Below are 15,180 nucleotides of genomic sequence, written 5' to 3'. Positions count from 1 at the left end.
GTGTTTTTGGCTCTAATGACTGAAAATGTTAAGCTAAATATTTTGCTTGCACAAGGAAAGACGAAGGGGCTATATGAGCAAATTAGAATGCAGAAGCTGCCTCTGCCACCAGTTTCCTCTAGAAGAGAATGGCTAATTCATATGCGTTGTATTCTCAGCTCTCCTTGGGAGAAAGAAAGGCTGCCCCTGGAGGAGCCCAACTATTCAGCATTTTGCTGCTGGTCAGGATTGATTCCAGATGTGGGAGGTAAATGCTAGAAAGAGTTTGGAAAATGGAGTGGAAATGAAAAATCCCTCAGGCCATTTGAGTGCTGATGACAGATGAGGTAGGTATTTTCAGGTAACTAATGAACTTGCTGGGAGCTTGGAGAGTGCTCGGTGGATATTTAACAGGCAGGAAAGACCCAGCTGAGATATGCCAATACCCCCATGCACTGTGCTCCCCAAACTGGGGGAAACATGGAGTCCTGAAAGTAACACATAAATATCGAAAGCTAAGACATAGCTACTTTGTAAATAAGCTGAATTTAAGTCCTTTCCCAAAGCTAGTTCAAAATCTGTGAATGTCTGTTTTTTTTTCAACTTCTCATTATTTGATTTATCATGACTATGTCATTATTTAAAGAAATACTGAAAAAGTTCTCACAATGTGTAAATCAGTAAGGCAGAATAAGAGACAGAACAGCAGAGTCGTTATAAGCATAGATTCTGGCGTGACCCAGACATGGGTTTAAATATTGGCTCTGCCACTTGCTAACTCAATCCTGAGCAAGTTACTCTCAGTATCCTTGATTGTAACATGGTTATAATACTAGTATTTATTTTAGGTGAGTTGTGAGAATTAATTGAGGTGATGTATGTAAAGCAGTTAGCCTAACACTTAGTCAATGCTCAATAAATGTAAAACTAACATAAAAATTTTTGTTATTTGAGGAATGGAGGTCGGGCCGGGAGGAGATGCATAATCTCATCATGAAAAGAGTTTAATCTCTGCTAGTGAGGATTTTATAATTTACAAACCATGCATATCATTAATAGATACCTGCTATTTTCAACTTTAATATTGGTATTTCAGTTAGAATTCTTGGTTGCAAGCAAGAGAAATCTAGAATTCACAACATAAGCAACAAGGAGATCATATGAAGGATAACGGGGGGCTCACAGGATTGAAGGGTACCAGAGAGCAAGCCTTGGATACAAACAGGAAGCCCAAGAAGCAGAAAACGGGAAGCAGAACAGGAGACACAAAAATCTCCGGTGCCCAGGGAAGCTAGGCAGGTGAGTGACTTCCCATTATTTCTCTTAGTCCCAGATCTACTGATTCCCAACATTCCAAGTCTCAGGAGAGATCATAATCCGACAATTATCTAAGACTCAAAATGTAACCCCCCCAACATAACATCTGTGACAACTGGTCACCCAGATTTAAGCATCTCTGTGGACAGGAAATTTACCACCTTACCAGACAGCCCTTCTACTTCCTGACAGTTCTGGGGAAAATTCTTACTTACACTGACCTGAAATATTTGTGCTTGTACTTTCTTTTCACCCTGATTAGTTGTATATCTGCGGCTAAAATGAACAAGTTTAACCCTTCTTTCAAATGAGAAGCCTATCAATAGTTGACATCCAATGTGATGCTTCTCCAAATTTGTAACTTTCTCACTTAGTCCTCAGGCAACATGATTTCACAATATATCTGGTCAATTAAATTCTCTCTCATTTGTGTTATCATAGCCTTTTTGCAATGTGTCATCCAGAACTGAATGTAGTAGCCAAGCATCAGCCAAATAAAGCTCATTGTAATGATAAATATTAATAATCATCAAAGTCATAGTAGTGGCTACCTAAACTAAATTAAAAACTTACTATGTGGTAGGCATTTTGGTAAGCACTTTACCTATGATATTTAATTTAATCCTTATCACAGACCTTTCAGAGATTCTGTCATTATCCCCTTTTAAGGATGAGGAAACAGCCTCTGAAAGGTTAAGTCACTCACCCAAAATTTCCACTGCTAGTGAGTGGTAGTGATGGATTCAAACATGAGTATCCCTGACACCAGAGCACACACTCTACCCACTTCACCGTACTTCTCTTAACTAAAAACCACATTCAGGTTTTGGGGGGTTTTGTTTGTTTGTTTTGTTTTGCCACTCCTCCTGACCTATTCTCACCAAGATTCCATGAACCTTTAACAAATTATCTTATAACGTGCAACAACAGGGCTCTCAATAGTGGTACACTTCACTTGCATGAAGTGTTTTTGATAGAGATGATACTGGTTGCTAGATCCTAAGACTAATAGTATGCCAAAAGTAGGTTGTAGGAGAGTAAGAAGTATCATGCCTCAACTTCCATTTTTAACTTTTTTTACTCAAATCATCAGATTGGCCTTTAGACTTGTTGGATGGTTTGGGAATTTTAACGATATTTTCTGGAAAGTGGATTGGGAAGCCAAGGGAGAGTTGAGGGCTCTTACTGCCTAAACTAAAGCAATAAACAGCAAGAAGTTCAGCTCAGTCCCCTAGCTCTCCCACCTCTTAACACTTAATCCAAGGGAATTCTAGAAATTAAGGTATGCACTGAATTTTCAGTTTGGTGGACATTGGCCTTTTTCATTGTCCAAATCTCTTTTCACTGCTCTGTGTCTGGGCCTTATGGGAAATGATTCAAGTACTCCATGGAAGGTTACCAAATCTTGAGCCATATGAGCACAAAGAATTCTCCCAAAGACACATGATAGCAAGCTGGTAAGATTTCTCTGATCTTCAGTCAGGGGAAAGATCAAACTGCTTCAACAAGTCTATTTCCATAGATGCTATAGCTCTCCTAACAGTCCTAGAATTCTGGAAAGTCAATACGCTCTAATCACCTTAACAGAGTTCTCTTTGGCCTTAATAACAGAATAATCAATTCTGTTAGGATTGCACCAAAGAAAACATGGGTAAAATGGTGAAATAATACTCATTGTAAAATTAAGTGGTAAAATCCAGACTATTCTGAAGTAGTATCTCTCTGCTTCTTTAGGGCAGGGATCCTTTTCAGTTTTGCTCATTACTATATCTCATTCCCTGGCTTAGTGCTCAGCACATGGTAGATAGTCCAATAAACCATCTTTGAACATCAGCTTTAACTGAACATAGAAATGCATTAAAAATGCCTAATCCTTCAAGGGGTTGTGAAACATAATGTATCTTCAAAATTTTCATCTACTTTGAATTCTGAAGTCTGGTTTTCCCATTTGCTCCAAATCTTAACCACCTTAGATAAAACAGGCTACTTTTATTTTTCATCAGCTTCTTGTTCCACTACACCAATGATAACTCAAAACTAATCCCTTTGATGTCGATATTTTCTGATACTCTCTTTTTAAATCTCCCCAGATATAATGTTTAAAAGGAATTCCAAAGTTTGGTTCCTTTCAAGCTGAACCTATGCTGAATATATAATGTTACCTTTTAAATTTAGAGATTTCACTGGCTAAGAAGATTTGTCACTTGGACTTCAAATTTCAGAAAGAAAATGCTAGATTATAACTCAAAGAATCAGTTTTACTTTTTTGTATGCAATATAGCCCACTAGGTGGCATTTCAACACACTGAAAACTGAATCTATGAATTAGGCATGAATCCACTATACTGTTTTAAAAATAGGTTTTAAATTGCGTTGCACTATATGGTTGTAGTAGTATTGAAACACTTAGCGTTTGTGAACTGGAAAATTCTGTGGTGAAGAAATTATGTTTCTGTATTAGATAAGAGATGTTCTAATAGAATCCCGCTGCTCTTTTTGATGGAGTGCCATTCTGAAATTGCATCCAGGGATGGAAAAGTTGGTACACTGGCACCCTGTCAGGTAGCTCCTATTGCTGTGAAATGTGGTTAAAAGACATATAAACCAGCAGAAAATGTGTCACAAAAGTCATGTATATAAAAAATTAACAGACTATGTGGTATCATTCTTGTCTTAGACCCTTTTGTAATGCCATAGACTGGGTAATTTATCGTGAACAGAAATTTATTGGCTCACAGTTCTGGAGGCTTGGAAGTCCGATATCAAGGTGCCAACATCTAGCAAGTGTTTTCTTGTTGTGTTGTCACATGGCAGAAGACGAGAGGGTGAGAGAGAGCAAGAAAAAGCCAAACTCACCCGTTTATAATAGAAACAATCCCACCGTGAAGGCGGAGCCCTCACAGTCCTATCCTCTCCCAAAGGCCCATCATTACAATGGCAATTGAATTTCAACATGAGTTTTGAAGGGGACAGACATTCAAACCATAGCAAGCCTCTTCTAGCAGTCAGCATTTCTGGGCTCAGGAAATGGAAGTTTGGATGAGGAAGAGAATGCAGCCAGAACAATCCCTCCTCTGGTGGGCACACATCTGTTAATGTTAAATGACAAAGATTCGCTCCTTGACCAAACTCTACTCAGGCTCTTCTGAACTCTTTTTTCAATCAGGCCTCTACTTTGAGACTTCTGTGTTCATCTCCGCATTGTCCAGTTTTAGCCAGAATCCTGCTAAGTCAGCTTAGCCATCCTCCATATCTGATCACCCTCAGTATCAATGAGGCTCTTCATGCTCCACCGTCCGCCAGGTGATGTCTCATCACCCTGACCTGCCTTCAGCAAGAAGCCTGTTAGGTTGGTTTAGCCAGAATCCCCCCTTACCCATGATGTTTCCCCTTACTAATTTTTTCAGTGACCCCTGCTCTTGGCTATAAACCACTTTTCCTTGTTGTATTCGGAGTTCAGCCTGTTGTGCCTCAGAAAACAACACCCCCAAGTGTGGCACTTTGACATGCCAAGTACTTTGATCCAAAGAAGCAGCCTCAGGACCAGTCTCTCTGACCTTCCCCCAATCTCCTGTCTCTTGATCCTGTTTCTCTCCTAAGTACAGGGAGGGACTTTCTCGGATGTTTTCCTCAGAGAAAGGGGAAGTCCCTTCAGACTGTCATAAACCCCCTCCCTGGAATCTACATTAGCCAGGAAAGATTAACTCCTGTCAGAAGAGAGGAAGCTGAAGGTCTCTGGCCCAGGACACCAGATGGACTTTCCTCCTATTCTTCTGAGGGCTGCCACCCGAGAGGCTTCATCTGCACAGTAAGACAACCTTTGTTCTCAGTGCAGTTTCTCCCCTGTATCTTGTCTTCACAGCCCTCCAGGAGCCTCCAAGCCCCTATTTCTGTTTGCAGCTCAAAGTGCTATTTAGGCTTCAACCATCTGACCTTCCTTTATCATATTTTGTGTGGCTCCTATGTGCATGTGCATGTAATAAATTTGTATGCTTTTTTCTCCTGTTAATCTGTCTACTGTCAGTTTTATTTCATAGACTCAAGTTACCAAACCTTCAGAGGGTGAAGGGACAGTTCCTTTTAACCCTAAAGGCCCAATCTCTCCCCCTCTGCAAGACCCCACCTCAGTGGTCCCTCTACCTATTATAATGGTTCCAGATAAATCCCACCTTACTGTTCTTTAACAAGTGTCATGAGTGATTTTTTCTTTAACATAAATTCTCAGCTGTGGCCCTTGTTCTGTTTAGACAACTAGCCACTTGGCCAAGAGTACATTTTTAAGACCTCTGCCATCTTTCAAACTTAACAAAAATAGCTTTAATGCTATACACTTTGTTAAATAGTATTTATCGTTTTCATTTTAAAATATTTCAGTTCTTCAAACATTTTACTTTAAGATCCTAGATCTTTACAAAGTCTGTCTTGACTTTCTAGGCCTGAGTGAGTTGCCCCTCCCATGTGCTCCCACAGCACCCTGTCTTTCTGCCATCATAGCCTCTGTTACACAGGATTATAACTACCTGTTTAATACTTGCCTCCCCTCTAGACCAAAAGCTCCGTGAGGACAGAGAACCCGGCTGTCTTGCTCAGCACTCCATCCCCAGGGGCATGCATAGCAGTGCCTAGTATTCAGTGTTTGCTGAATAAACAAAAGCAAATTTCTAGAGAAGAAGAATAAAATGTATTGACCTCTAAAAGCTTTGAAATGTTTGCAAGGGCCCCTCTGTAGCATATAATTCAAAGTTAATCCTTCCCTCCCTCGTATTCCCAGAGATACTAGCCTTTTTGCTTTAAATCACCACCAGGAGCAAATAGCATCCAAAGGCTGCCATTCGGAAATAACTTTGGCCTATGCAAGCCAAATCAATTTCAGTCAATTAAATTAACATTTATTGACCACCAGTAGATATGGGAACCAAACCCGACAGGAAATATTTGGTATTTTACCCTCACCAGGTTTGTCCCCAGATTCACTAAAATGTATCAAAATGTTTTCTCATCTTTCTTTAATTAGATGCTGATGAATATATGTACAGGAAACAGTGTACATTGTGCAACAAAGTTTTTCATAATTTTTGTCACAAAGCACAACGTTGCAAACAGGACTGGAGCTCCTGGCTGCTTCTGGCAAGGAAATTTTATAAATGAGAGTCATTGTAGCAGAGGTCATGAGCTTAGGGACTGACATTGTACCAACTGGATTGGAATCCCAACTCCACCACTTCCTGTCTTGAGACCTTGAATATTTTACTTAACATCTGATGAAACGATATTTTTAAAAGCATAAAAATAGCACTTATAGGTTTATTGGGAGGATTAAATGAAATAACATGCATAAACTCTTAGCATAGTGGCTGGCCTGCAGCAAGAGATCAATAAATATTAGATATTATTATCATTATTATTTATCTTAATGGCTTTTCTTAGAAGCCCTTCATAATCAATGATAGCCAAAATGAATATTCCATAGGTTCCCTTATACATATTTTGTTTCTGTCTATTAGATTCTGATATTGTGGTTGTAAATAAGTATAAATGTGCCCCAAGCATATACTAGGGTTATGTATTTAAATTAGGAGCCACTAATAATCATTCATCTCCATTTTCCCTTTTGGATTAACTTTTTCTATTATTTCCGAGATTAGGTACTCTGTTCACATTTATTTATTCATTCACCTGTCCATTCAACAGACCTTTATTGCTAAGTAGTAGGCATTGCACATGCATAGATTCTACCTCAGAAAATTTGCAGTCTGTAGCAAAAAATGAAACATGCACATGCACATAACTTTAAGAAGAGGAATAAGTAATGAGTGTCAGAAAGGAGAGACAGCATGATGAAATTCAGAGCGGAGAATCTGCTATTTCAGGACTCACACCATGTACCCATATAGATAGAGAGATGCTAGTGAGAATACAAGAAAAACGGAAGCCACAGTTCTTGTGCTTAAGGAATTTGGAAACTTGGAGGGAGAAAAAACCAAAGCTATGAGTGATTTCAGTCTATATCCCAGCAGTAGGGCTATTCCTGACCCACAATTGACCTTCAGTTGAAGAAAAAAAGTATCCTGAAAAATATCTGTGAAAACAAAAATAAAACAACAGTAACAACAACAACAACAAAACCAAGCACCAATTCCATGCCTGGATTAGGACACTTTGGGCTGAAGGAAGAAAATGGAACCAACACTTACTGCCTTATCGCTGTGAGCAAAAAAGTTCTGTGGAGGTATGCACAGTTTGCTTTCTTTGGTTCCCATAACCCTTGGCTTCCAAGAACTCAAGATGGTGTTCAATAACCAGACAATTTGTCAAAGCCATTGCTTAAAATAATGCCCAATTAGCAATATTAATTCAGTTCATATCAACACATAGTTATTAAGTGCCTAGTATGATCAAGATATAGTATTAGATGCCAGGGTAGCACACAGATATGAGTTCTGCCTGCTCAACCCTAGGACAAGACATTGGAGCCAAGTGGGAGAGATGGGATGAGATGGGCACAAATAACCGCACTGTAAGGTTTAATGTGCATAGTGTCCTGTGGGTAGTGTAAGCAAAGTGCTGTAGAAGTACATAAAGGATAGAGAAAGGATTTCAAGCTAGGATACTGAGGAAGGCTTCGTGGAGGCAGTGACATTTCAACCAGGACTTGAAGGACAGGCAAGATATTGAGGAAGAGCAGTTCGGGTGAAGGACAAGCTTAGCAGAGGTGTAGACTGGGGGAATTGCCAAATGAATTGTGATGTGTTTGAGTTAGAGAAGTGCTTTCTAGACTTTATGAAACTACAGGACCCTTTTTGAAGTGAGGTTCTATAGAGAGCCATAGTATGCTTACAGAGATGCTCTGTTCTAAAATCCTGGCTGCTCTAGAGATCCATAGAGCCCAATTTAAACCCCAGGGCTGAAGACTAGAGGACAGTCTGGAAAAACGGGGTGCAGCCAGCTTTGGACACTCCAGAGTGGCTGTGGCCCTAGGGACAATCTTGGGCTATGGGAGGTTTCTGAGCAGAGAAATGACAAGATCAGAGCTGTACTTTGTTGAGACTCCTCTGGTGATTAAACATAGGAAGGGTCAGAACAGGGAGAAAGAACTTTATCTTGAAGAAATATAGTTTATAGAAATGTAATAAGAAAATTATATATCATTATGAATCTCCAGAGCTATAAAAAGTGACCAAATCCCCTGCCGCTCTCTGGTAGAGGTTCTTTGCGACAGCCTCAGCTGTTGAGAAATCCTTCCAGACTGCAGCAGAGAGAATAGTGCATTTTGTATTTCCAGAAACTGAGATTGGTGGTGATGTGGTTGAAGGCATGGGGTTTGGACACACACAGGCCTGTGTCTAAATTCCATCTTCTAACAAAGTTCCCTAAACCTCAGTGTCAAATCTCTCATCTGAAAAATCAAGATTATATCAACTTCATATGATTATTGTGGGGATTAAATGAAGTCATATGTTTAAAGTATTGAGCACAATGGTTGGCAAAAGTTAACACTCAAAACATGATTATTCTCCAAGACAAATTAACCAGCCACATTAACAGGAAGAGGGGATGCTAGGTATACCTAGCAGAATCATTTATACCAGTGTGGTTGCTGAGTTTCCTTTGGCTGGTGCAAGCCCAACCCTGAGCTGGACACATCCTTCCCTTTGTTGAGCAGGGAGTCTGCCAGCCAAGGTCCATTGCAGAGGCTCTGAACACATTTCTGTTTCATTCCCTCCCTCTTTTAGTGGAGACCACTCAGGCTTCTCCCTCCCATGTGCTGATCTGCATATCTAGTTTAGCGAGTTGAGCCCGTAAAAGGATTCCTAGGCAACAAAAGAGAGAAATGATTTTGTTCACACTATTAAGAAGCCTGCTTTGTGGGTACTATCAAGACAGATTATACAGCAAATTGGTGAAGGCCACATGGCATGTCAGGGTATATGTACAGTAATTGAAAAGTATTGCTTGCACGCTTTCAGTATCTGGGCAATCTCCCTGCAGACAATGGCATCAAGGGATGAACTGCACCATAAAGGATGGATTCCAGCTGCATCCAGGACAAATGTCATGCACGGGCCCTGAGGAGTATAGGCAGAGCATCAACTACACTAATGGTTTCCAAGGGAGCTGATGTTCCTGGTTTCCACGAGGCAGAGACAAGAAAGGAGCTTTGTCAAAAACAGCCTCTGTGCTCACATTTCCCATTTTTTATTTGGCTCAGCATTTTAAGCTTCCTTGGATGCCCACCTAGAGATGCATTGCTGATTCTCACTCTGCTGCTTCCCAGGGGTATCCAGAGTCTCCATCTAGCTCTCCTGCTAAGCCCCTCATCCAGGGCTTGAATCAATGTCTCTTACCTGGCTGGTGGATGCACTGTGTTTCCACAACCGCTGAACTCAGAAGAATGAGTAGAAATTTTATTTTACCTTACGAATTTGTCCATTTGGTGTCTTTGGCTTGGGCTTGGGTAGATGAGCCTTGCTTTGATTTCGGACCTGAGATTGATTCCTATGAACTCCATTGGGAGCCAGGAGAAGAATGAAGCAACAGAGGGACTGGTGATCTTTGACCCCAGCCCATTGATGGCTGTTGTCGTCACAGTCGGTGGCTGCTCTGAACAAGAAATGCATTGTCTCTCATCTATTGTGGACTGGCCTTCACAGTCAGTCTTCACAGGATGTAACCTTTAATCAGAGATGTGTTCTACCTAGGGTGAAGTGTGGATGAGGAAGGCAGATCAAGGAAGTTAGCAAGACCCCAGAGGGTCAGGACTTGAGAGGGAAGCATTAGGGAAAATAATAATGTTAATAAGAATAATAAGAGTTAAAAGTTAATATTCAGTGAATAGTTACTATACAGTAGACACTTATACTGGTTGTTCCATTTAATCCTCTCAACAACCCTGTGAAGTAGGCATTCTCTCACTTTACAGATTAAAAAATCTAAGGCTTAGTCTTTTTAAAGAATTTTAACATGGGTAATAATCTAGGTAAAACTATGAGTCTATGAGGTGATCCCAGACAATAAGTCCACTACTGCTTGGTTTTACCCCCATGAATCAGGAAGGAAGTTGAAAACTAAAGTGGCTTTTAGGGCTCTGCTAACCCATCTGGAATCAGGAAGCTCAAGTCAGCCGTGTGGGGAGTTTCTTAGGTTCCTTTCTCACTATCCAAATATTCACCATCCTTCAATGCTCAGTCAGGGCCCACTTCTCCGTAACTCCTTCCTTGAGAAAATTTTTGGATCCCCATAATAACTCCTTCACTCAAATTACCTCAGGAATTCCTCGAAGCCAAGCTATTGCTACTCTTTTCCACCTTGTAGATTAAAACTGAGCTTAGAGAGGGCTAAGACATTTTTCTCTGATTTTTATAACATTGACCCTTGAAAATTATAGGCCAGTGATTTTGTAGAATGGCCCTCATTTGGATTTGTCTGATGTTTTCTGATGATTTAAGTTAATGCATCTTTGGCAGAAATAGCATAGACATGATGCTGTGTTCTCATTGCATTCTGTTAAGTGCTGTGCTTTTCTGAAGATGCTATTAATAAATCTGATCACTGAGTTAAGGTGATATCTGCCAGGCTTTTTTACTCATTGTGGAAAAGTTACTCCTTCTCTCCCTTGGTAGATAACAAGTACTTGATAGAAAAGTATAATGAAACTATGTAAATATTTTATTCCTCATCAAATGTACAGTTGTATATATGTACAGATGGTCCCCAACTTACCATGGCTCAACTTAAAATTTTTCAACTTTAAGATGCTGTGAAAGAGTTACTCATTCCGTAGAAACTGTCCTTCAAGTACCCATACAAGCATTCTGTTTTTCATTTTTAGTACAGTATTCAATAAATCATATTAGACATTCAACACGTTTTATACAGTAGGATTTGTGTTGAGATGATTTTTCTCAACAGTAGGTTAATGTAAACATTCTAAGCATGTTAGAGGGATGCTAGGCTAATCTATGAGGTTTGGTAGGTTATGCATATTAAATGCACTTTTAACTTATGATATTTTCAACCTATAATGGGTTTATCAGGATGTAGTCCCATTGTAAATTGAGGAGCATCTGTATTTCATTTGCACTCATGCTTTTTTTTATTTTATTAAATGGGTTATAATCCATTATTTTCATCATTTATTTTAATGCTCAAATTGTCCTTAGTTTTATTAATGAGAGTCCCATCATGCTGGCTTCTGTCCCCATCATTCTGTGAACAATTCCTTATTTTATGGCATGAAAAAGATGTTCCAGGTTCATCTTGATCTTTCCTTGCAGTCCCCATGGGAAGATCTCTCTCACCCTGCTCTGGCTCTGACCCTATATGCAGAACCACAATCCTGACCAGAAACTCTACATAACTGCCTGCACTTGAACACTCCCACAGATTGCCTTCCCACATGAACACTCTTCTGACCCTCTTGAGCTTCATACCATGACCAGAAGCTTGTCTTTATCCCTCAACCCCTACATTGATACCTCCTTGCTTCCTTACCCTTAGGTTGCCTTCCAGAAGGTACACCCAACCTACCCTCTCAAGTTCTGATATTCTTTACCACATTTCCCTTCTGTGAGTTTTCGCCACTCATTCTGAACAGTCTCCAATACCTCATTCCAGGTGACCCTCCTACATGGACACACTCTTCCTCTGACATGGCTCCAACACCCATGCCAGGCTACCATGCTACATGAGGTTGCCCTGCTCATCCCACACAGATACCTTCTTCATCCCAGTTCTGCTCTGCCACCTCCACGCCCACCTAATGGATTTAAGACTAAATTGCTTGGAAAGGGAAGAGAATGAAAGAAGAAAGAAGGGAAGGGGAAAAAGGGAGGAAGTGGAGAGGGAAGAGAAAGGAAAATAAGAAAAGGGGAGGGGAAATGGAAAAACAAGTGGAAAAGGAAGAACTTCATTTTTAAAGCTTCTTAAACTAAAAGTACATATTAAAATTCTGAGGGTAATCCCTAGAAGGATAGAGTGTGTAACATCCAAACTAGTAGAAAGAAAAAAAATGGAATAAGGGAAATAAAAAATCAAATCAATCTTAAAGAAGACAAGAAAGAAACAAATAAAAGGTGGCTCATACCTGTAATCCTAGCACTCTGTGAGGCCGAGGTGGGAGGGTCTCTTCAGCTCAGGAGTTTGAGATGAGCCTGTTTGAGACCCCGTCTCCACAAAAAAATAGAAAAATTAGCTGGGCAATGTGGTGTGCACCTGTAGTCCCAACTACTAGAGAGGCTGAGACAGGAGGATCGCTTGAGCCCAGGGTTTCAAAGTTAATGGCTATGACACCGCTGTACTCTAGTTGGGGTGACAGAGAAAGACTCTGTCTTAAAAAAACAAAAACAAATAAAACAAAACATAAAACAAATAAGAAAGTAACAAAAAATGGACAAATAGAAAATATTAAATACATTGGCCGAATCTAATCTAAACATATTAGGGATCAAAATCAATAAAAAGAGGATTTAAACTATCTAGTTAAAGATGATCAGACTGGGCATAAAAATAGAATTTATGTATATGCAGTTCACAGGAGCCAGACTTAAAACATTAGGATACAGAAAGTTTGAGAAGGTCCTGGGCCCCGTTTCCCCCTCAGACTCATGTCCTCATTCTGCTCTGGAGGAGAAAGAGGTACCAGAGCCCAAGCAATGAAGGAGGCTCTTCTCAGGGTGCATAAGGCCTGCATAAGCCACCTGAGCAGGGTGAGAAGGAAAAGAACAAGATGAGCCTAGAACATGGTTTTTGTGCCATAAAGTTAGAAGGTGCCCAAAGAATGCTGGGGAAATGTCAAAAGGATACACAGAAGCCAGTGAAAAGAGACTCCCACTAATCGAATCACAGTGATACTGATGCCCAATAGTTGCTGGCTCCAGGCCTGCTGGTTTCTGTGTTTGGTCAGTGGGAGGCTGAGTTTGGACTGATCGTGAAAGGTGGTGCCAGGGGCTTCTTCCCTACTCTCTCCTTCAGTCAGTCTCTGGCTCTGGGGTATGTCCTGCACTGTTACAGCCCCTCTTGCTCACTGTGGTTCCAGCTCGTGTGGGTGGCCGTGACCCCTGGGCTCTGATATCATTGTCTCTCCCCTTTGTTTCCCCACCCTATTCATGGTAGCAACTTGTTGCTATTGCTAATCTTTACATTGCCTCACCATCCCTGTTGGGTTTCTCAGATCTTCTAACATTTGGATAACCCATTCCATGAATTAAATTCCCTCTGTTTAAATATTTAAGGAGGTTTCTGTTTTCCTAATTGAACCCTGACTGATACTCCAGGAAAATACTGGCAAAAAAGAAAGATGGTCTAATTATACTAGCATTAGTCAGAACAGACTTTCAGGCTAAAAGCATCAGTGAGATAGAAAATATAACATAATTCAAATAATTACCTAACAATCTGCCAAAATTTATACAGCAAGTATCAACAAAACTACAAAGAAAAATGGACAAACCACCATCAGAATGGGATATATTTAATACATTTTTTCCAGTAATTGATAGCTCATGCCGTCAAGGAATAAGAATAGAAAATTTGTACAATATAATTAAGAAACTTGATCTAGCAGACGTATATAGAATATCACACCAATAACTAGAGAATACATATTTTGCCCAAGCACACATGGAATCCAGATCACATTTTAGGCAATAAAGAAAGACTTAATAAATTTCAAGGAGTATCATACAGACCCCATTCCTAACCATAACAGAATATGTTAGAAATCACTGACAAAGAGATAGTTAAAATAACCTCATACATTTGGGAGAAAAGAACCTCAGAGGTAAAAGAAGAAATCACATGGAAATTTTAAAATACTTATAATTGAATGACAATAGTAAAATAGTATGTCAGGGGAAATTCGATGCCCTGTAAATTTCTATATAAAAAAAGAAGGAAGGCTAAAAAGTAAGAGCTTTGATAGGAAGAACAGAGTAAAGCCAAATAAAGTAGAGAGAAGAAAATGTTAAAAATAGGAGCAGATATTAATATAGAAGTAGATATTAATAAAAATCAAGGAAAAGATTGATAAATTTGGCTACATTAAAATTAAGACATTTTGTTCACCAAAAAAACACCATAGAATGAAAAAAAGAATACACTTGAAATTGCATTTGCAGCATATATTAGCAGCAAAGGAACAGTATTCAGAACATAAAGAATTCCTACTAAGCAATAAGACAAACAGCACAACTGAAAAATTACAAAATAAATATTTTACAGACAAAGAAACTTGCATTGGCATAAACGTGTGAAAAGATGCTCCACTTTATCAATAATCAGCTATTTTTAAATAAGTTTTTATTGACATCCACAAGAATGACAAACTTTTAACATATGACAATTCTAAGTGTTGATGAGGATGTGGAATGATGGAAACTTTACACACTGTTCGTAGGAGTATAAATTGAAACAACTATTTTGGTGAATAACTTGGCATTACCTAGTAAATTTGGATATGCATGTGCCATACAAGCAATCAGTTAATTTTCTAAATATTCCTTAAGGGAACTGATGCACATATGCACCAGTAGGCATGTACAAGAATGTCCACACAACACTGTTTTTTAATAAGCTTAATTTTTTTAGAGCAGTTTTAGGATCACAGCAAAATTGAGCAGAACGTACAGAGTTTCCACATACTCCTGGCCCCTACTCAGGTACAGCCTTTTCCACTATTAACATCTTGCACCACAGAGGCATGTTTGCTATGATCAATGAACCAACATTGACAATGTCATTATCACCCAAAGTCCATGGTTTACATTGGGCTTCACTCTTTGTGCTGTATGTTCTATGGGTTTTGAGAAATGTATAATCACATGAATCCATTATTATGGTATCATACAGAGTACTTTCATTTCCCTAAAAATCCTGTGTTCTCTGACT

At 39.5% G+C, this 15,180-nt stretch overlaps 1 long non-coding RNA gene across 1 annotated transcript in view; it reads left to right on the top strand.

Annotated features, from left to right (window-relative positions):
* The first annotated feature begins 310 nt into the window (after positions 1–310).
* Positions 311–15,180, top strand: part of LOC123641720 — a 39,550-nt gene continuing 24,680 nt past the window's right edge. The window contains exons 1-2 of the long non-coding RNA XR_006736335.1: positions 311–326; positions 1,076–1,278. This is a non-coding gene — a long non-coding RNA (uncharacterized LOC123641720). The remainder of the gene's footprint in view (positions 327–1,075; positions 1,279–15,180) is intronic.

This window comes from Lemur catta, chromosome 7 (genome assembly GCF_020740605.2).
Source record: "Lemur catta isolate mLemCat1 chromosome 7, mLemCat1.pri, whole genome shotgun sequence".
Taxonomy (NCBI): domain Eukaryota; kingdom Metazoa; phylum Chordata; class Mammalia; order Primates; family Lemuridae; genus Lemur; species Lemur catta.
Note: the sequence above shows the minus strand (reverse complement) of the source record. Positions and strands in the feature narration are given on the sequence as shown.